The sequence below is a fragment of the Euprymna scolopes genome, chromosome 21, assembly GCF_053919585.1.
Source record: "Euprymna scolopes isolate OS-2025 chromosome 21, ASM5391958v1, whole genome shotgun sequence".
Classification (NCBI taxonomy): Eukaryota; Metazoa; Mollusca; class Cephalopoda; order Sepiida; family Sepiolidae; genus Euprymna; species Euprymna scolopes.
Window position 1 is genome coordinate 69,224,306 of NC_136502.1, and position 22,497 is coordinate 69,246,802.

A 22,497-nucleotide genomic window follows, 5' to 3' on the forward strand; every position below is an offset into this window, starting at 1 on the left:
TACTATGGTTATTGTTATCTTGTTCATTATTAGTATTTTTATTTCTACTGCGGTTGTTGTTATCTTGTTCATTATTAGTATTTTTATTTCTACTGTGGTTGTTGTTATCATGTACATTATTATTATTTTTATTTCTACTGTGGTTGTTGTTATCTTGTTCATTATTAGTATTTTTATTTCTACTATGGTTGATGTTATCTTGTTCATTATTAGTATTTTTATTTCTACTATGGTTGTTGTTATCTTGTTCATTATTAGTATTTTTATTTCTACTATGGTTGTTGTTATCATGTACATTATTAGTATTTTTATTTCTACTGTGGTTGTTGTTATCATGTACATTATTAGTATTTTTATTTCTACTGTGGTTGTTGTTATCTTCTTCATTATTAGTATTTTTATTTCTACTGTGGTTGTTGGTTTCTTGTTAATTATTAGTATTTTTATTTCTACTATCGTTGTTGTTATCTTGTTCATTATTAGTATGTTTATTTCTACTATGGTTGTTGTTATCTTGTTCATTATTAGTATTTTTATTTCTACTATGGTTGTTGTTATCTTGTTCATTATTAGTATTTTTATTTCAATTTAGGTTGTTGTTGTTGTCTTGTTCATTATTAGTATTTTAATTTCTGCCGTGGTTGTTGTTATCTTGTTCATTATTAGTATTTTTATTTCTACTGTGGTTGTTGTTATCTTGTCCATTATTAGTATTTTTATTTCTACTGTGGTTGTTGTTATCTTGTTCATTATTAGTATTTTTATTTCTACTGTGGTTGTTGTTATCTTGTTCATTATTAGTATTTTTATTTCTACTATGGTTGTTGTTATCTTGTTCATTATTAGTATTTTTTATTTCTACTGTGGTTGTTGTTATCTTGTTCATAATTAGTATTTTTATTTCTACTGTGGTTGTTGTTATCTTGTTTATTATAAGTATTTTTATTTCTACTGTTGTTGTTATCTTGTTCATTATTAGTATTTTTATTTCTACTATGGTTGTTGTTATCTTGTTCATTATTAGTATTTTTTATTTCTACTGTGGTTGTTGTTATCTTGTTCATTATTAGTATTTTTATTTTTACTGTGGTTGTTGTTATCTTGTTCATTTTTAGTATTTTTATTTCTACTGTTGTTGTTGTAATCTTGTTCATTATTAGTATTTTTATTTCTACTGTGGTTGTTGTTATCTTGTTCATTATTAGTATTTTTATTTCTACTGTGGTTGTTGTTATCTGGTTCATTATTAGTATTTTCATTTCTACTGTGGTTGTTGTTATCTTGTTCATTATTAGTATTTTTATTTCTACTATGGTTGTTGTTATCTTGTTCATTATTAGTATTTTTTATTTCTACTGTGGTTGTTGTTATCTTGTTCATAATTAGTATTTTTATTTCTACTGTGGTTGTTGTTATCTTGTTTATTATAAGTATTTTTATTTCTACTGTTGTTGTTATCTTGTTCATTATTAGTATTTTTATTTCTACTGTGGTTGTTGTTATCATGTACATTATTATTATTTTTATTTCTACTGTGGTTGTTGTTATCTTGTTCATTATTAGTATTTTTATTTCTACTATGGTTGATGTTATCTTGTTCATTATTAGTATTTTTATTTCTACTATGGTTGTTGTTATCTTGTTCATTATTAGTATTTTTATTTCTACTATGGTTGTTGTTATCATGTACATTATTAGTATTTTTATTTCTACTGTGGTTGTTGTTATCATGTACATTATTAGTATTTTTATTTCTACTGTGGTTGTTGTTATCTTCTTCATTATTAGTATTTTTATTTCTACTGTGGTTGTTGGTTTCTTGTTAATTATTAGTATTTTTATTTCTACTATCGTTGTTGTTATCTTGTTCATTATTAGTATGTTTATTTCTACTATGGTTGTTGTTATCTTGTTCATTATTAGTATTTTTATTTCTACTATGGTTGTTGTTATCTTGTTCATTATTAGTATTTTTATTTCAATTTAGGTTGTTGTTGTTGTCTTGTTCATTATTAGTATTTTAATTTCTGCCGTGGTTGTTGTTATCTTGTTCATTATTAGTATTTTTATTTCTACTGTGGTTGTTGTTATCTTGTCCATTATTAGTATTTTTATTTCTACTGTGGTTGTTGTTATCTTGTTCATTATTAGTATTTTTATTTCTACTGTGGTTGTTGTTATCTTGTTCATTATTAGTATTTTTATTTCTACTATGGTTGTTGTTATCTTGTTCATTATTAGTATTTTTTATTTCTACTGTGGTTGTTGTTATCTTGTTCATAATTAGTATTTTTATTTCTACTGTGGTTGTTGTTATCTTGTTTATTATAAGTATTTTTATTTCTACTGTTGTTGTTATCTTGTTCATTATTAGTATTTTTATTTCTACTATGGTTGTTGTTATCTTGTTCATTATTAGTATTTTTTATTTCTACTGTGGTTGTTGTTATCTTGTTCATTATTAGTATTTTTATTTTTACTGTGGTTGTTGTTATCTTGTTCATTTTTAGTATTTTTATTTCTACTGTTGTTGTTGTAATCTTGTTCATTATTAGTATTTTTATTTCTACTGTGGTTGTTGTTATCTTGTTCATTATTAGTATTTTTATTTCTACTGTGGTTGTTGTTATCTGGTTCATTATTAGTATTTTCATTTCTACTATGGTTGTTGTTATCTTGTTCATTATTAGTATTTTTTATTTCTACTGTGGTTGTTGTTATCTTGTTCATTATTAGTATTTTTATTTCTACTGTGGTTGTTGTTATCTTGTTCATTATTATTATTTTTATTTCTACTGTGGTTGTTGTTATCTTGTTCATTATTTGTATTTTTATTTCTACTATGGTTGTTGTTATCTTGTTCATTAGTAGTATTTTTATTTCTACTATAGTTGTTGTTATCTTGTTCATTATTAGTATTTTTATTTCTACTATGGTTGTTGTTATCTTGTTCATTATTAGTATTTTTATTTCTACTATGGTTGTTGTTATCTTGTTCATTATTAGTATTTTTATTTCTACTATGGTTGTTGTTATCTTGTTCATTATTAGTATTTTTATTTCTACTGTGGTTGTTGTTATCATGTACATTATTAGTATTTTTATTTCTACTGTGGTTGTTGGTATCTTGTTCATTATTAGTATTTTTATTTCTACTGTGGTTGTTGTTATCTTGTTCATTATTAGTATTTTTATTTCTACTGTGGTTGTTGTTATCTTGTTCATTATGAGTATTTTTATTTCTACTAGTGTTGTTGTTATCTTGTTCATTATTAGTATTTTTATTTCTACTATGGTTGTTGTTATCTTGTTCATTATTAATATTTTTGTTTCTACTATGGTTGTTGTTATCTTGTTCATTATTAGTATTTTTATTTCTACTATGGTTGTTATTATCTTGTTCATTATTAGTATTTTTATTTCTACTATGATTGTTGTTATCTTGTTCATTATTAGTATTTTTATTTCTACTGTGGTTGTTTTTATCATGTACATTATTAGTATTTTTATTTCTACTGTGGTTGTTGTTATCTTGTTCATTATTAGTATTTTTATTTCTACTGTGGTTGTTGTTATCTTGTTCATTATTAGTATTTTTGTTCCTACTGTGGTTGTTTTTATCTTGTTCATTATTAGTATTTTTATTTCTACTGTTGTTGATGTTATCTTGTTCATTATTAGTATTTTTATTTCTACTGTGGTTGTTGTTGTCTTGTTTATTATTAGTATTTTTATTTCTATTGTGGTTGTTGTTATCTTGTTACATTATTAGTATTTTTATTTCTATTGTGGTTGTTGTTATCTTGTTCATTATTAGTATTTTTATTTCTATTGTGGTTGTTGTTATCTTGTTCATTATTAGTATTTTTATTTCTATTGTGGTTGTTGTTATCTTGTTCATTATTAGTATTTTTATTTCTACTATGGTTGTAGTTAACTTGTTCATTATTAGTATTTTTATTTCTATTGTGGTTATTGTTTTATTGTTCATTATTAGTATTTTTGTTTCTACTATGGTTGTTGTTATCTTGTTCATTATTAGTATTTTTATTTCTATTGTGGTTGTTGTTTTTGTCTTGTTCATTATTAGTATTTTAATTTCTGCTGTGGTTGTTGTTATCTTGTTCATTATTAGTATTTTTATTTCTACTGTGGTTGTTGTTATCTTGTTCATTATTAGTATTTTTATTTCTACTATGGTTGTTGTTATCTTGTTCATTATTAGTATTTTCATTTCTAATTGCGTTGTTGGTGTCTTGTTCATTATTAGTATTTTTATTTCTACTATGGTTGTTGTTATCTTGTTCATTATTAGTATTTTTATTTCTACTGTGGTTGTTGTTATCTTGTTCATTATTAGTATTTTTATTTCTACTATGGTTGTTGTTATCTTGTTCATTATTAGTATTTTTTCTTTCTACTGTGGTTGTTGTTATCTTGTTCATTATTAGTATTTTTATTTCTACTGTGGTTGTTGTTATCTTGTTCATTATTAGTATTTTTATTTCTACTGTTGTTGTTGTTATCTTGTTCATTATTAGTATTTTTATTTCTACTGTGGTTGTTGTTATATGGTTCATTATTAGTATTTTTATTTCTACTATGGTTGTTGTTATCTTGTTCATTATTAGTATTTTTTATTTCTACTGTGGTAGTTGTTATCTTGTTCATTATTAGTATTTTTATTTCTACTGTGGTTGTTGTTATCTTGTTCATTATTAGTATTGTTATTTCTACTGTTGTTGTTATCTTGTTCATTATTAGTATTTTTATTTCTACTGTGGTTGTTGTTATCTTGTTCATTATTAGTATTTTTATTTCTACTGTGGTTGTTGTTATCTTGTTCATTATTAGTATTTTTATTTCTAATGTGGTTGTTGTTATCTTGTTCATTGTTAGTATATTTATTTCTACTGTGGTTGTTGTTATCTTGTTCATTATTAGTATTTTTATTTCTACTGTGGTTGTTGTTATCTGGTTCAGTATTAGTATTTTTATTTCTACTATGGTTGTTGTTATCTTGTTCATTATTAGTATTTTTTATTTCTACTGTGGTTGTTGTTATCTTGTTCATTATTAGTATTTTTATTTCTACTGTGGTTGTTGTTATCTTGTTCATTATTATTATTTTTATTTCTACTGTGGTTGTTGTTATCTTGTTCATTATTTGTATTTTTATTTCTACTATGGTTGTTGTTATCTTGTTCATTATTAGTATTTTTATTTCTACTATAGTTGTTGTTATCTTGTTCATTATTAGTATTTTTATTTCTACTATGGTTGTTGTTATCTTGTTCATTATTAGTATTTTTATTTCTACTATGGTTGTTGTTATCTTGTTCATTATTAGTATTTTTATTTCTACTATGGTTGTTGTTATCTTGTTCATTATTAGTATTTTTATTTCTACTGTGGTTGTTGTTATCATGTACATTATTAGTATTTTTATTTCTACTGTGGTTGTTGTTATCTTGTTCATTATTAGTATTTTTATTTCTACTGTGGTTGTTGTTATCTTGTTCATTATTAGTATTTTTATTTCTACTGTGGTTGTTGTTATCTTGTTCATTATGAGTATTTTTATTTCTACTAGTGTTGTTGTTATCTTGTTCATTATTAGTATTTTTATTTCTGCTATGGTTGTTGTTATCTTGTTCATTATTAATATTTTTATTTCTACTATGGTTGTTGTTATCTTGTTCATTATTAGTATTTTTATTTCTACTATGGTTGTTATTATCTTGTTCATTATTAGTATTTTTATTTCTACTATGATTGTTGCTATCTTGTTCATTATTAGTATTTTTATTTCTACTGTGGTTGTTGTTATCATGTACATTATTAGTATTTTTATTTCTACTGTGGTTGTTGTTATCTTGTTCATTATTAGTATTTTTATTTCTACTGTGGTTGTTGTTATCTTGTTCATTATTAGTATTTTTGTTCCTACTGTGGTTGTTTTTATCTTGTTCATTATTAGTATTTTTATTTCTACTGTTGTTGATGTTATCTTGTTCATTATTAGTATTTTTATTTCTACTGTGGTTGTTGTTGTCTTGTTTATTATTAGTATTTTTATTTCTATTGTGGTTGTTGTTATCTTGTTACATTATTAGTATTTTTATTTCTATTGTGGTTGTTGTTATCTTGTTCATTATTAGTATTTTTATTTCTATTGTGGTTGTTGTTATCTTGTTCATTATTAGTATTTTTATTTCTATTGTGGTTGTTGTTATCTTGTTCATTATTAGTATTTTTATTTCTACTATGGTTGTTGTTAACTTGTTCATTATTAGTATTTTTATTTCTATTGTGGTTATTGTTTTATTGTTCATTATTAGTATTTTTGTTTCTACTATGGTTGTTGTTATCTTGTTCATTATTAGTATTTTTATTTCTATTGTGGTTGTTGTTGTTGTCTTGTTCATTATTAGTATTTTTATTTCTGCTGTGGTTGTTGTTATCTTGTTCATTATTAGTATTTTTATTTCTATTGTGGTTGTTGGTGTCTTGTTCATTATTAGTATTTTTATTTCTACTATGGTTGTTGTTATCTTGTTCATTATTAGTATTTTTATTTCTACTGTGGTTGTTGTTATCTTGTTCATTATTAGTATTTTCATTTCTAATTGCGTTGTTGGTGTCTTGTTCATTATTAGTATTTTTATTTCTACTATGGTTGTTGTTATCTTGTTCATTATTAGTATTTTTATTTCTACTGTGGTTGTTGTTATCTTGTTCATTATTAGTATTTTTATTTCTACTATGGTTGTTGTTATCTTGTTCATTATTAGTATTTTTTATTTCTACTGTGGTTGTTGTTATCTTGTTCATTATTAGTATTTTTATTTCTACTGTGGTTGTTGTTATCTTGTTCATTATTAGTATTTTTATTTCTACTGTTGTTGTTGTTATCTTGTTCATTATTAGTATTTTTATTTCTACTGTGGTTGTTGTTATCTTGTTCATTTTTAGTATTTTTATTTCTACTGTGGTTGTTGGTATCTTGTTCATTATTAGTATTTTTATTTCTAATGTGGTTGTTGTTATCTTGTTCATTGGTAGTATTTTTATTTCTACTGTGGTTGTTGTTATCTTGTTCATTATTAGTATTTTTATTTCTACTGTGGTTGTTGTTATCTTGTTCATTATTAGTATTTTTATTTCTACTATGGTTGTTGTTATCTTGTTCATTATTAGTATTTTTTATTTCTACTGTGGTTGTTGTTATCTTGTTCATTATTAGTATTTTTATTTCTACTGTGGTTGTTGTTATCTTGTTCATTATTAGTATTTTTATTTCTATTGTGGTTGTTGTTATCTTGTTCATTATTAGTATTTTTATTTCTATTGTGGTTGTTGTTATCTTGTTAATTTTTAGTATTTTTATTTCTATTGTGGTTGTTGTTATCTTGTTAATTATTAGTATTTTTATTTCTACTATGGTTGTTGTTAACTTGTTCATTATTAGTATTTTTATTTCTATTGTGGTTGTTGTTTTATTGTTCATTATTAGTATGTTTGTTTCTACTATGGTTGTTGTTATCTTGTTCATTATTAGTATTTTTATTTCTATTGTGGTTGTTGTTGTTGTCTTGTTCATTATTAGTATTTTAATTTCTGCTCTGGTTGTTGTTATCTTGTTCATTATTAGTATTTTTATTTCTATTGTGGTTGTTGGTGTCTTGTTCATTATTAGTATTTTTATTTCTACTATGGTTGTTGTTATCTTGTTCATTATTAGTATTTTTATTTCTACTGTGGTTGTTGTTATCTTGTTCATTATTAGTATTTTCATTTCTAATTGCGTTGTTGGTGTCTTGTTCATTATTAGTATTTTTATTTCTACTATGGTTGTTGTTATCTTGTTCATTATTAGTATTTTTATTTCTACTGTGGTTGTTGTTATCTTGTTCATTATTAGTATTTTTATTTCTACTATGGTTGTTGTTATCTTGTTCATTATTAGTATTTTTTATTTCTACTGTGGTTGTTGTTATCTTGTTCATTATTAGTATTTTTATTTCTACTGTGGTTGTTGTTATCTTGTTCATTATTAGTATTTTTATTTCTACTGTTGTTGTTGTTATCTTGTTCATTATTAGTATTTTTATTTCTACTGTTGTTGTTGTTATCTTGTTCATTTTTAGTATTTTTATTTCTACTGTGGTTGTTGGTATCTTGTTCATTATTAGTATTTTTATTTCTAATGTGGTTGTTGTTATCTTGTTCATTGGTAGTATTTTTATTTCTACTGTGGTTGTTGTTATCTTGTTCATTATTAGTATTTTTATTTCTACTGTGGTTGTTGTTATCTTGTTCATTATTAGTATTTTTATTTCTACTATGGTTGTTGTTATCTTGTTCATTATTAGTATTTTTTATTTCTACTGTGGTTGTTGTTATCTTGTTCATTATTAGTATTTTTATTTCTACTGTGGTTGTTGTTATCTTGTTCATTATTAGTATTTTTATTTCTACTGTGGTTGTTGTTATCTTGTTCATTATTAGTATTTTTATTTCTACTATGGTTGTTGTTATCTTGTTCATTATTAGTATTTTTATTTCTACTGTGGTTGTTGTTATCTTGTTCATTATTAGTATTTTTATTTCTACTGTGGTTGTTGTTATCTTGTTCCTTATTAGTATTTTTATTTCTACTATTGTTGTTGTTATCTTGTTCATTATTAGTATTTTTATTTCTACTATGGTTGTTGTTATCTTGTTCATTATTAGTATTTTTATTTCTACTATGGTTGTTGTTATCTTGTTCATTATTAGTATTTTTGTTTCTACTATGGTTGTTATTATCTTGTTCATTATTAGTATTTTTGTTTCTACTATGATTGTTGTTATCTTGTTCATTATTAGTATTTTTTATTTCTACTGTGGTTGTTGTTATCATGTACATTATTAGTATGTTTATTTCTACTGTGGTTGTTGTTAACTTGTTCATTATTAGTATTTTTATTTCTACTGTGGTTGTTGTTATCTTGTTCATTATTAGTAGTTTTGTTCCTACTGTGGTTGTTTTTATCTTGTTCATTATTAGTATTTTTATTTCTACTGTTGTTGATGTTATCTTGTTGATTATTAGTATTTTTTTTTCTACTGTGGTTGTTGTTGTCTTGTTTATTATTAGTATTTTTATTTCTATTGTGGTTGTTGTTATTTTGTTCATTATTAGTATTTTTATTTCTATTGTGGTTGTTGTTATCTTGTTCATTATTAGTATTTTTATTTCTATTGTGGTTGTTGTTATCTTGTTCATTTTTAGTATTTTTATTTCTACTGTGGTTGTTGTTATCTTGTTCATTATTAGTATTTTTATTTCTACTATGGTTGTTGTTAACTTGTTCATTATTAGTATTTTTATTTCTATTGTGGTTGTTGTTTTATTGTTCATTATTAGTATGTTTGTTTCTACTATGGTTGTTGTTATCTTGTTCATTATTAGTATTTTTATTTCTATTGTGGTTGTTGTTGTTGTCTTGTTCATTATTAGTATTTTAATTTCTGCTGTGGTTGTTGTTATCTTGTTCATTATTAGTATTTTTATTTCTATTGTGGTTGTTGGTGTCTTGTTCATTATTAGTATTTTTATTTCTACTATGGTTGTTGTTATCTTGTTCATTATTAGTATTTTTATTTCTACTGTGGTTGTTGTTATCTTGTTCATTATTAGTATTTTCATTTCTAATTGCGTTGTTGGTGTCTTGTTCATTATTAGTATTTTTATTTCTACTATGGTTGTTGTTATCTTGTTCATTATTAGTATTTTTATTTCTACTGTGGTTGTTGTTATCTTGTTCATTATTAGTATTTTTATTTCTACTATGGTTGTTGTTATCTTGTTCATTATTAGTATTTTTTATTTCTACTGTGGTTGTTGTTATCTTGTTCATTATTAGTATTTTTATTTCTACTGTGGTTGTTGTTATCTTGTTCATTATTAGTATTTTTATTTCTACTGTGGTTGTTGTTATCTTGTTCATTATTAGTATTTTTATTTCTACTGTGGTTGTTGTTATCTTGTTCATTTTTAGTATTTTTATTTCTACTGTGGTTGTTGGTATCTTGTTCATTATTAGTATTTTTATTTCTAATGTGGTTGTTGTTATCTTGTTCATTGGTAGTATTTTTATTTCTACTGTGGTTGTTGTTATCTTGTTCATTATTAGTATTTTTATTTCTACTGTGGTTGTTGTTATCTTGTTCATTATTAGTATTTTTATTTCTACTATGGTTGTTGTTATCTTGTTCATTATTAGTATTTTTATTTCTACTGTGGTTGTTGTTATCTTGTTCATTATTAGTATTTTTATTTCTACTATGGTTGTTGTTATCTTGTTCATTATTAGTATGTTTATTTCTACTGTGGTTGTTGTTAACTTGTTCATTATTAGTATTTTTATTTCTACTGTGGTTGTTGTTATCTTGTTTATTATTAGTATTTTTGTTCCTACTGTGGTTGTTTTTATCTTGTTCATTATTAGTATTTTTATTTCTACTGTGGTTGTTGTTATCTTGTTCATTATTAGTATTTTTATTTCTACTATTGTTGTTGTTGTCTTGTTCATTATTAGTATTTTTATTTCTACTATGGTTGTTGTTATCTTGTTCATTATTAGTATTTTTATTTCTACTATGGTTGTTGTTATCTTGTTCATTATTAGTATTTTTGTTTCTACTATGGTTGTTATTATCTTGTTCATTATTAGTATTTTTGTTTCTACTATGATTGTTGTTATCTTGTTCATTATTAGTATTTTTATTTCTACTGTGGTTGTTGTTATCATGTACATTATTAGTATGTTTATTTCTACTGTGGTTGTTGTTAACTTGTTCATTATTAGTATTTTTATTTCTACTGTGGTTGTTGTTATCTTGTTCATTATTAGTATTTTTGTTCCTACTGTGGTTGTTTTTATCTTGTTCATTATTAGTATTTTTATTTCTACTGTTGTTGATGTTATCTTGTTCATTATTAGTATTTTTCTTTCTACTGTGGTTGTTGTCTTGTTTATTATTAGTATTTTTATTTCTATTGTGGTTGTTGTTATTTTGTTCATTATTAGTATTTTTATTTCTACTGTGGTTGTTGTTATCTTGTTCATTATTAGTATTTTTATTTCTATTGTGGTTGTTGTTATCTTGTTCATTTTTAGTATTTTTATTTCTATTGTGGTTGTTGTTATCTTGTTCAGTATTAGTATTTTTATTTCTACTATGGTTGTTGTTTACTTGTTCATTATTAGTATTTTTATTTCTATTGTGGTTGTTGTTTTATTGTTCATTATTAGTATGTTTGTTTCTACTATTGTTGTTGTTATCTTGTTCATTATTAGTATTTTTATTTCTATTGTGGTTGTTGTTGTTGTCTTGTTCATTATTAGTATTTTAATTTCTGCTGTGGTTGTTGTTATCTTGTTCATTATTAGTATTTTTATTTCTACTGTGGTTGTTGGTGTCTTGTTCATTATTAGTATTTTTATTTCTACTATGGTTGTTGTTATCTTGTTCATTATTAGTATTTTTATTTCTACTATGGTTGTTGTTATCTTGTTCATTATTAGTATTTTTGTTTCTACTATGGTTGTTATTATCTTGTTCATTATTAGTATTTTTGTTTCTACTATGATTGTTGTTATCTTGTTCATTATTAGTATTTTTATTTCTACTGTGGTTGTTGTTATCATGTACATTATTAGTATGTTTATTTCTACTGTGGTTGTTGTTAACTTGTTCATTATTAGTATTTTTATTTCTACTGTGGTTGTTGTTATCTTGTTCATTATTAGTAGTTTTGTTCCTACTGTGGTTGTTTTTATCTTGTTCATTATTAGTATTTTTATTTCTACTGTTGTTGATGTTATCTTGTTGATTATTAGTATTTTTTTTTCTACTGTGGTTGTTGTTGTCTTGTTTATTATTAGTATTTTTATTTCTATTGTGGTTGTTGTTATTTTGTTCATTATTAGTATTTTTATTTCTATTGTGGTTGTTGTTATCTTGTTCATTATTAGTATTTTTATTTCTATTGTGGTTGTTGTTATCTTGTTCATTTTTAGTATTTTTATTTCTACTGTGGTTGTTGTTATCTTGTTCATTATTAGTATTTTTATTTCTACTATGGTTGTTGTTAACTTGTTCATTATTAGTATTTTTATTTCTATTGTGGTTGTTGTTTTATTGTTCATTATTAGTATGTTTGTTTCTACTATGGTTGTTGTTATCTTGTTCATTATTAGTATTTTTATTTCTATTGTGGTTGTTGTTGTTGTCTTGTTCATTATTAGTATTTTAATTTCTGCTGTGGTTGTTGTTATCTTGTTCATTATTAGTATTTTTATTTCTATTGTGGTTGTTGGTGTCTTGTTCATTATTAGTATTTTTATTTCTACTATGGTTGTTGTTATCTTGTTCATTATTAGTATTTTTATTTCTACTGTGGTTGTTGTTATCTTGTTCATTATTAGTATTTTCATTTCTAATTGCGTTGTTGGTGTCTTGTTCATTATTAGTATTTTTATTTCTACTATGGTTGTTGTTATCTTGTTCATTATTAGTATTTTTATTTCTACTGTGGTTGTTGTTATCTTGTTCATTATTAGTATTTTTATTTCTACTATGGTTGTTGTTATCTTGTTCATTATTAGTATTTTTTATTTCTACTGTGGTTGTTGTTATCTTGTTCATTATTAGTATTTTTATTTCTACTGTGGTTGTTGTTATCTTGTTCATTATTAGTATTTTTATTTCTACTGTGGTTGTTGTTATCTTGTTCATTATTAGTATTTTTATTTCTACTGTGGTTGTTGTTATCTTGTTCATTTTTAGTATTTTTATTTCTACTGTGGTTGTTGGTATCTTGTTCATTATTAGTATTTTTATTTCTAATGTGGTTGTTGTTATCTTGTTCATTGGTAGTATTTTTATTTCTACTGTGGTTGTTGTTATCTTGTTCATTATTAGTATTTTTATTTCTACTGTGGTTGTTGTTATCTTGTTCATTATTAGTATTTTTATTTCTACTATGGTTGTTGTTATCTTGTTCATTATTAGTATTTTTATTTCTACTGTGGTTGTTGTTATCTTGTTCATTATTAGTATTTTTATTTCTACTATGGTTGTTGTTATCTTGTTCATTATTAGTATGTTTATTTCTACTGTGGTTGTTGTTAACTTGTTCATTATTAGTATTTTTATTTCTACTGTGGTTGTTGTTATCTTGTTTATTATTAGTATTTTTGTTCCTACTGTGGTTGTTTTTATCTTGTTCATTATTAGTATTTTTATTTCTACTGTGGTTGTTGTTATCTTGTTCATTATTAGTATTTTTATTTCTACTATTGTTGTTGTTGTCTTGTTCATTATTAGTATTTTTATTTCTACTATGGTTGTTGTTATCTTGTTCATTATTAGTATTTTTATTTCTACTATGGTTGTTGTTATCTTGTTCATTATTAGTATTTTTGTTTCTACTATGGTTGTTATTATCTTGTTCATTATTAGTATTTTTGTTTCTACTATGATTGTTGTTATCTTGTTCATTATTAGTATTTTTATTTCTACTGTGGTTGTTGTTATCATGTACATTATTAGTATGTTTATTTCTACTGTGGTTGTTGTTAACTTGTTCATTATTAGTATTTTTATTTCTACTGTGGTTGTTGTTATCTTGTTCATTATTAGTATTTTTGTTCCTACTGTGGTTGTTTTTATCTTGTTCATTATTAGTATTTTTATTTCTACTGTTGTTGATGTTATCTTGTTCATTATTAGTATTTTTCTTTCTACTGTGGTTGTTGTCTTGTTTATTATTAGTATTTTTATTTCTATTGTGGTTGTTGTTATTTTGTTCATTATTAGTATTTTTATTTCTACTGTGGTTGTTGTTATCTTGTTCATTATTAGTATTTTTATTTCTATTGTGGTTGTTGTTATCTTGTTCATTTTTAGTATTTTTATTTCTATTGTGGTTGTTGTTATCTTGTTCAGTATTAGTATTTTTATTTCTACTATGGTTGTTGTTTACTTGTTCATTATTAGTATTTTTATTTCTATTGTGGTTGTTGTTTTATTGTTCATTATTAGTATGTTTGTTTCTACTATTGTTGTTGTTATCTTGTTCATTATTAGTATTTTTATTTCTATTGTGGTTGTTGTTGTTGTCTTGTTCATTATTAGTATTTTAATTTCTGCTGTGGTTGTTGTTATCTTGTTCATTATTAGTATTTTTATTTCTACTGTGGTTGTTGGTGTCTTGTTCATTATTAGTATTTTTATTTCTACTATGGTTGTTGTTATCTTGTTCATTATTAGTATTTTTATTTCTACTATGGTTGTTGTTATCTTGTTCATTATTAGTATTTTTGTTTCTACTATGGTTGTTATTATCTTGTTCATTATTAGTATTTTTGTTTCTACTATGATTGTTGTTATCTTGTTCATTATTAGTATTTTTATTTCTACTGTGGTTGTTGTTATCATGTACATTATTAGTATGTTTATTTCTACTGTGGTTGTTGTTAACTTGTTCATTATTAGTATTTTTATTTCTACTGTGGTTGTTGTTATCTTGTTCATTATTAGTAGTTTTGTTCCTACTGTGGTTGTTTTTATCTTGTTCATTATTAGTATTTTTATTTCTACTGTTGTTGATGTTATCTTGTTGATTATTAGTATTTTTTTTTCTACTGTGGTTGTTGTTGTCTTGTTTATTATTAGTATTTTTATTTCTATTGTGGTTGTTGTTATTTTGTTCATTATTAGTATTTTTATTTCTATTGTGGTTGTTGTTATCTTGTTCATTATTAGTATTTTTATTTCTATTGTGGTTGTTGTTATCTTGTTCATTTTTAGTATTTTTATTTCTACTGTGGTTGTTGTTATCTTGTTCATTATTAGTATTTTTATTTCTACTATGGTTGTTGTTAACTTGTTCATTATTAGTATTTTTATTTCTATTGTGGTTGTTGTTTTATTGTTCATTATTAGTATGTTTGTTTCTACTATGGTTGTTGTTATCTTGTTCATTATTAGTATTTTTATTTCTATTGTGGTTGTTGTTGTTGTCTTGTTCATTATTAGTATTTTAATTTCTGCTGTGGTTGTTGTTATCTTGTTCATTATTAGTATTTTTATTTCTATTGTGGTTGTTGGTGTCTTGTTCATTATTAGTATTTTTATTTCTACTATGGTTGTTGTTATCTTGTTCATTATTAGTATTTTTATTTCTACTGTGGTTGTTGTTATCTTGTTCATTATTAGTATTTTCATTTCTAATTGCGTTGTTGGTGTCTTGTTCATTATTAGTATTTTTATTTCTACTATGGTTGTTGTTATCTTGTTCATTATTAGTATTTTTATTTCTACTGTGGTTGTTGTTATCTTGTTCATTATTAGTATTTTTATTTCTACTATGGTTGTTGTTATCTTGTTCATTATTAGTATTTTTTATTTCTACTGTGGTTGTTGTTATCTTGTTCATTATTAGTATTTTTATTTCTACTGTGGTTGTTGTTATCTTGTTCATTATTAGTATTTTTATTTCTACTGTGGTTGTTGTTATCTTGTTCATTATTAGTATTTTTATTTCTACTGTGGTTGTTGTTATCTTGTTCATTTTTAGTATTTTTATTTCTACTGTGGTTGTTGGTATCTTGTTCATTATTAGTATTTTTATTTCTAATGTGGTTGTTGTTATCTTGTTCATTGGTAGTATTTTTATTTCTACTGTGGTTGTTGTTATCTTGTTCATTATTAGTATTTTTATTTCTACTGTGGTTGTTGTTATCTTGTTCATTATTAGTATTTTTATTTCTACTATGGTTGTTGTTATCTTGTTCATTATTAGTATTTTTATTTCTACTGTGGTTGTTGTTATCTTGTTCATTATTAGTATTTTTATTTCTACTATGGTTGTTGTTATCTTGTTCATTATTAGTATGTTTATTTCTACTGTGGTTGTTGTTAACTTGTTCATTATTAGTATTTTTATTTCTACTGTGGTTGTTGTTATCTTGTTTATTATTAGTATTTTTGTTCCTACTGTGGTTGTTTTTATCTTGTTCATTATTAGTATTTTTATTTCTACTGTGGTTGTTGTTATCTTGTTCATTATTAGTATTTTTATTTCTACTATTGTTGTTGTTGTCTTGTTCATTATTAGTATTTTTATTTCTACTATGGTTGTTGTTATCTTGTTCATTATTAGTATTTTTATTTCTACTATGGTTGTTGTTATCTTGTTCATTATTAGTATTTTTGTTTCTACTATGGTTGTTATTATCTTGTTCATTATTAGTATTTTTGTTTCTACTATGATTGTTGTTATCTTGTTCATTATTAGTATTTTTATTTCTACTGTGGTTGTTGTTATCATGTACATTATTAGTATGTTTATTTCTACTGTGGTTGTTGTTAACTTGTTCATTATTAGTATTTTTATTTCTACTGTGGTTGTTGTTATCTTGTTCATTATTAGTATTTTTGTTCCTACTGTGGTTGTTTTTATCTTGTTCATTATTAGTATTTTTATTTCTACTGTTGTTGATGTTATCTTGTTCATTATTAGTATTTTTCTTTCTACTGTGGTTGTTGTCTTGTTTATTATTAGTATTTTTATTTCTATTGTGGTTGTTGTTATTTTGTTCATTATTAGTATTTTTATTTCTACTGTGGTTGTTGTTATCTTGTTCATTATTAGTATTTTTATTTCTATTGTGGTTGTTGTTATCTTGTTCATTTTTAGTATTTTTATTTCTATTGTGGTTGTTGTTATCTTGTTCATTATTAGTATTTTTATTTCTACTATGGTTGTTGTTTACTTGTTCATTATTAGTATTTTTATTTCTATTGTGGTTGTTGTTTTATTGTTCATTATTAGTATGTTTGTTTCTACTATTGTTGTTGTTATCTTGTTCATTATTAGTATTTTTATTTCTATTGTGGTTGTTGTTGTTGTCTTGTTCATTATTAGTATTTTAATTTCTGCTGTGGTTGTTGTTATCTTGTTCATTATTAGTATTTTTATTTCTACTGTGGTTGTTGGTGTCTTGTTCATTATTAGTATTTTTATTTCTACTATGGTTGTTGTTATCTTGTTCATTATTAGTATTTTCATTTCTACTGTGGTTGTTGTTATCTTGTTCATTATTAGTATTTTCATTTGTAATTGCGTTGTTGGTGTCTTGTTCATTATAAGTATTTTTATTTCTACTATGGTTGTTGTTATCTTGTTCATTATTAGGATTTTTATTTCTACTGTGGTTGTTGTTATCTTGTTCATTATTAGTATTTTTATTTCTACTGTGGTTGTTGTTATCTTGTTCATTATTAGTATTTTTATTTCTACTATGGTTGTTGTTATCTTGTTCATTATTAGTATTTTTATTTCTATTGTGGCTGTTGTTATCTTGTTCATTATTAGTATTTTTATTTCTACTGTGGTTGTTGTTATCTTGTTCATTATTAGTATTTTTATTTCTACTGTGGTTGTTGTTATCTTGTTCATTATTAGTATTTTTATTTCTACTGTTGTTGTTGTTGTTGTTATCTTGTTCATTATTAATATTTTTATTTCTACTGTGGTTGTTGTTATCTTGTTCATTATTAGTATTTTTATTTCTAATGTGGTTGTTGTTATCTTGTTCATTGTTAGTATTTTTATTTCTACTGTGGTTGTTGTTATCTTGTTCATTATTAGTATTTTTGTTTCTACTGTGGTTGTTGTTATCTTGTTCATTATTAGTATTTTTATTTCTACTATGGTTGTTGTTATCTTGTTCATTATTAGTATTTTTTTTCTACTGTGGTTGTTGTTATCTTGTTCATTATTAGTATTTTTATTTCTAATGTGGTTGTTGTTATCTTGTTCAGTATTAGTATTTTTATTTCTACTGTTGTTGTTATCTTGTTCATTATTAGTAGTTTTATTTCTACTGTGGTTGTTGTTATCTTGTTCATTATTAGTATTTTTATTTCTACTGTGGTTGTTGTTATCTTGTTCATTGTTAGCATTTTTATTTCTACTGTGGTTGTTGTTATCTTGTTCATTATTAGTATTTTTATTTCTACTGTGGTTGTTGTTATCTTGTTCATTATTAGTATTTTTATTTCTACTGTGGTTGTTGTTATCTTGTTCATTATTAGTATTTTCATTTCTAATTGCGTTGTTGGTGTCTTGTTCATTATTAGTATTTTTATTTCTACTATGGTTGTTGTTATCTTTTTCATTATTAGTATTTTTATTTCTACTATGGTTGTTGTTATCTTGTTCATTATTAGTATTTTTATTTCAACTGTGGTTGTTGTTATCATGTACATTATTAGTATTTTTATTTCTACTGTGGTTGTTGTTATCTTGTTCATTATTAGTATTTTTATTTCTACTGTTGTTGTTGTTATCTTGTTCATTATTAGTATTTTTATTTCTACTGTGGTTGTTTTTATCTTGTTCATTATTAGTATTTTTATTTCTACTGTTGTTGATGTTATCTTGTTCATTATTAGTATTTTTATTTCTTATGTGGTTGTTGTTGTCTTGTTTATTATTAGTATTTTTATTTCTATTGTGGTTGTTGTTATCTTGTTCATTAGTAGTATTTTTTTTCTATTGTGGTTGTTGTTATATTGTTCATTATTAGAATTTCTGTTTCTATTGTGGTTGTTGTTATCTTGTTCATTATTAGTATTTTTATTTCTATTGTGGTTGTTGTTGTTGTCTTGTTCATTATTAGTATTTTTATTTCTACTACGGTTGTTGTTATCTTGTTCAATATTAGTATTTTTTATTTCTACTCTGGTTGTTGTTATCTTGTTCATTATTAGTATTTTTATTTCTACTGTGGTTGTTGTTATCTTGTTCATTATTAGTATTGTTATTTCTACTGTTGTTGTTATCTTGTTCATTATTAGTATTTTTATTTCTACTGTGGTTGTTGTTATCTTGTTCATTATTAGTATATTTATTTCTACTGTGGTTGTTGGTGTCTTGTTCATTATTAGTATTTTTATTTCTAATGTGGTTGTTGTTATCTTGTTCATTGTTAGTATTTTTATTTCTACTGTGGTTGTTGTTATCTTGTTCATTATTAGTATTTTTATTTCTACTGTGGTTGTTGTTATCTGGTTCATTATTAGTATTTTTATTTCTACTATGGTTGTTGTTATCTTGTTCATTATTAGTATTTTTTATTTCTACTGTGGTTGTTGTTATCTTGTTCATTATTAGTATTTTTATTTCTACTGTGGTTGTTGTTATCTTGTTCATTATTAGTATTTTTATTTCTACTGTTGTTGTTATCTTGTTCATTATTAGTAGTGTTATTTCTACTGTGGTTGTTATCTTGTTCATTATTAGTATTTTTATTTCTACTGTGGTTGTTGTTATCTTGTTCATTATTAGTATTTTTATTTCTAATGTGGTTGTTGTTATCTTGTTCATTGTTAGCATTTTTATTTCTACTGTGGTTGTTGTTATCTTGTTCATTATTAGTATTTTTATTTCTACTGTGGTTGTTGTTATATTGTTCATTATTAGTATTTTTATTTCTACTATGGTTTTTGTTTTCTTGTTCATTATTAGTATTTTTTATTTCTACTGTGGTTGTTGTTATCTTGTTTATTATTAGTATTTTATTTCTACTGTGGTTGTTTTTATCTTGTTCATTATTAGTATTTTTATTTCTACTGTGGTTGTTGTTATCTTGTTCATTATTAGTATTTTTATTTCTACTATGGTTGTTGTTATCTTGTTCATTATTAGTATTTTTATTTCTACTATGGTTGTTGTTATCTTGTTCATTATTAGTATTTTTATTTCTACTATGGTTGTTGATATCTTGTTCATTATTAGTATTTTTATTTCTACTATGGTTGTTGTTATCTTGTTCATTATTAGTATTTTTATTTCTACTATGGTTGTTGTTAACTTGTTCATTATTAGTATTTTTATTTCTACTGTGGTTGTTGTTATCATGTACATTATTAGTATTTTTATTTCTACTGTGGTTGTTGTTATCTTGTTCATTATTAATATTTTTATTTCTACTGTGGTTGTTGTTATCTTGTTCATTATTAGTATTTTTATTTCTACTGTGGTTGTTTTTATCTTGTTCATTATTAGTATTTTTATTTCTACTGTTGTTGATGTTATCTTGTTCATTATTAGTATTTTTATTTCATATGTGGTTGTTGTTGTCTTGTTTATTATTAGTATTTTTATTTCTATTGTGGTTGTTGTTATCTTGTTCATTATTAGTATTTTTATTTCTATTGTGGTTGTTGTTATATTGTTCATTATTAGAATTTTTGTTTCTATTGTGGTTGTTGTTATCTTGTTCATTATTAGTATTTTTATTTCTATTGTGGTTGTTGTTGTTGTCTTGTTCATTATTAGTATTTTTATTTCTACTATGGTTGTTGTTATCTTGTTCATTATTAGTATTTTTATTTCTATTGTGGTTGTTGTTATCTTGTTCATTATTAGTATTTTTATTTCTACTATGGTTGTTGTTATCTTGTTCATTATTAGTATTTTTATTTCTATTGTGGTTGTTGTTGTCTTGTTCATTATTATTATTTTTATTTCTATTGTTGTTGTTGTTATCTTATTCATTATTAGTATTTTTATTTCTACTATGGTTGTTGTTATCTTGTTCATTATTAGTATTTTTTTTCTATTGTGGTTATTGTTGTTGTCTTGTTCATTATTAGTATTTTTATTTCTACTGTGGTTGTTGTTATCTTGTTCATTATTAGTATTTTTATTTCTACTGTGGTTGTTGTTATCTTGTTCATTATTAGTATTTTTATTTCTACTGTGGTTGTTGTTGTCTTGTTCATTATTAGTATTTATTTTTCTACTATGGTTGTTGTTATATTGTTCAATATTAGTATTTTTATTTCTACTATGGTTGTTGTTATCTTGTTCATTATTAGTATTTTTATTTCTATTGTGGTTGTTGTTATCTTGTTCATTATTAGTATTTTCATTTCTACTCGCGTTGTTGTTATCTTGTTCATTATTAGTATTTTTGTTTCTACTATGGTTGTTGTTATCTTGTTCATTATTAGTATTTTTATTTCTACTCTGGTTGTTGTTATCGTGTTCATTATTAGTATTTTTATTTCTACTGTGGTTGTTGTTATCTTGTTCATTATTAGTTTGTCTCTTTCTACTGTGGTTGTTGTTATCTTGTTCATTATTAGTATTTTTATTTCTACTATGGTTGTTGTTTTCTTGTTCATTATTAGTATTTTTATTTCTACTGTGGTTGTTGTTTTCTTGTTCATTAGTAGTATTTTTATTTCTACTGTGGTTGTTGTTACCTTGTTAATTAGTAGTATTTTTATTTCTACTATGGTTGTTGTTATCTTGTTCATTATTAGTATTTTTATTTCTACTGTGGTTGTTGTTATCTTGTTCATTATTAGTATTTTTATTTCTACTATGGTTGTTGTTATCTTGTTCATTATTAGTTTTTTATTTCTACTGTGGTTGTTGTTATCTTGTTCATCATTAGTATTTTTATTTCTACTGTGGTTGTTGTTATCTTGTTCATTATTAGTATTTTTATTTCTACTATGGTTGTTGTTATCTTGTTCATTATTAGTATTTTTTATTTCTACTCTGGTTGTTGTTATCTTGTTCATTATTAGTATTTTTATTTCTAATGTGGTTGTTGTTATCTTGTTCATTATTAGTATTTTTATTTCTACTGTTGTTGTTATCTTGTTCATTATTAGTAGTGTTATTTCTACTGTTGTTGTTATCTTGTTCATTATTAGTATTTTTATTTCTACTGTGGTTGTTGTTATCTTGTTCATTATTAGTATTTTTATTTCTAATGTGGTTGTTGTTATCTTGTTCATTGTTAGCATTTTTATTTCTACTGTGGTTGTTGTTGTCTTGTTTATTATTAGTATTTTTATTTCTATGGTGGTTGTTGTTATCTTGTTCATTATTAGTATTTTTATTTCTATTGTGGTTGTTGTTATATTGTTCATTATTAGAATTTTTGTTTCTATTGTGGTTGTTGTTATCTTGTTCATTATTAGTATTTTTATTTCTATTGTGGTTGTTGTTGTTGTCTTGTTCATTATTAGTATTTTTATTTCTACTATGGTTGTTGTTGTCTTGTTCATTATTAGTATTTTTATTTCTATTGTGGTTGTTGTTATCTTGTTCATTATTAGTATTTTTATTTCTACTATGGTTGTTGTTATCTTGTTCATTATTAGTATTTTTATTTCTATTGTGGTTGTTGTTGTCTTGTTCATTATTATTATTTTTATTTCTATTGTTGTTGTTGTTATCTTGTTCATTATTAGTATTTTTATTTCTACTATGGTTGTTGTTATCTTGTTCATTATTAGTATTTTTATTTCTATTGTGGTTATTGTTGTTGTCTTGTTCATTATTAGTATTTTTATTTCTACTGTGGTTGTTGTTATCTTGTTCATTATTAGTATTTTTATTTCTACTGTGGT